The sequence below is a fragment of the Acyrthosiphon pisum genome, chromosome A1, assembly GCF_005508785.2.
Source record: "Acyrthosiphon pisum isolate AL4f chromosome A1, pea_aphid_22Mar2018_4r6ur, whole genome shotgun sequence".
Classification (NCBI taxonomy): Eukaryota; Metazoa; Arthropoda; class Insecta; order Hemiptera; family Aphididae; genus Acyrthosiphon; species Acyrthosiphon pisum.
The window spans coordinates 18,728,532-18,730,361 of record NC_042494.1 but is presented as its reverse complement, the minus strand read 5'-3'; positions in this window follow the sequence as shown (position 1 = coordinate 18,730,361).

The following is a 1,830-nucleotide window of genomic DNA, read 5'->3' as shown; positions in this document are numbered from 1 at the left end:
AATTATTAGGATAAAAAATATTTAAAAATATAATTTTTTAATGTTTTTTATATTCCTAATAAAAAAGTCAACCTTTATATTTAAATATAATTTTAGATTTTAGTCTTTTTTTCTACATTGGACCTAGGTACATCATATGACAATATATTAATATAATAAAATAAATTATATACCTACATTATGTAAGATATAATAAGAAAAGATACAGATTAATAATTATCAATTATCAGTTATCACTAATATAATTTGTGAATAAATTCAATAAGACAAAAAGAATAAGAATAATTTTTTGTTAAAACTTCACTTAGAAAACAATTTAACCTCGAGCGACAGCGCCCATTTGAGGGACTCAAAATTTGGCACCCCAGTGCAATTGATCCCTGTCGCCCTCCCCCCTGAATACGCCACTGATAAACCCATCAAAATGTAAAAATTGAAATCTACCTAAATAAAAAATTTAAAAATAATGTGCATAGGTAGTAAGTATTTTGAAAACGTTAAATAACTGCAAGAACAAACTATAAGGAAGCGAAGAACTATGTATTAGCGTGCAAGTCTTACAATCGACATTAATTTATTTCAATTTTACTTATCTATAATTTATTTTTGCTTTAAATTAAAAATAATATCTTGACTATCGATTTTTATAATCTTATGATTTTTATATTTTTGCACAATATTAATTTATTGTTTTCAGAATTGTAATACAATTTTAAACATTAATTTTTCATATTAAAATATCACTTTTACATTGTTAGATTGTCATTTATTAGTTCAGGATTTTCATTCGGGTGTTCAATACGACGCGTTAGTCGTTACTCGTGGCTGTGAAACACGCCGAAGAAAATTAAATATAAGTACCTACCTAATTACATATTAGGTACATATTGAAACCGGTACCAAATAGTATATTCAATATTGTGTGACTAGGGCGGGAAGTGAGCTGTTTCAGTCGCGGGCGACATGTGTGGGGAAGGCCGCATTTCGCGCAAGACTGAAATTTCCTTCCCGGGCTTCCCACATGAGCCACACTTACCTACTATTTTTTTGTCACGCCTCTGCATCCATCGATCACGGCAATTATAATGCAGTGATCTATGCAACAACTAGGCTATAATTCTGCGACAACAATATTTCATGAAAGAAACGATTTGGTTTTATTTATTTTATAAGCGACACGCGTGGAGGTTATAATATGAATACAAGATGTAACCAAAAGTTTATGTTTTGTAAGGACTGTGGCATAGATTTCAGTGTCTGGTTGTGCAAGGGATACGCGCGTGATATGAGCACCCAGGCACCCAGCACTTTTGGGAATTTCCATTTTATCACCTGGCGCTTCTTGGCATTTCCACTTTACCGCCCGCTGAAAAAGTCGCTTTCCAACGCTTTAACCGCTATCGAAAACCAAACTTTCGGTGCAGGCGTGACAAAAAATTGTTTACATGTAAGAGATAGTACATAATACATCTAATATAATTATTTATTTTTTTTATTTTTTTTTAAAACTTATGACCTCGACGAGATTTGTTCATCGAGCTTATAGTTTTTAAGCTATAGCCTATAAATGGATGTTCAGGTTTTTCGAGTTTTTTACGCATACGTACAACACACTAGTTTACAATACCTTTCATGAATTTTATACCCCTAGGGATGACCTAGGTGGTATATTTTCAGCGATGTGCGAATGCGTAAAAATTTTAAAATCTTGAATTTTATCAGGCTATAACTTCAAAACTAAGTTCGACAAACAAATTCCGAAAAAAAATTCACTTATGTGCTAAATTAGATTTGTATTTATTTGATATTCAAAAATATTATTATATTTAC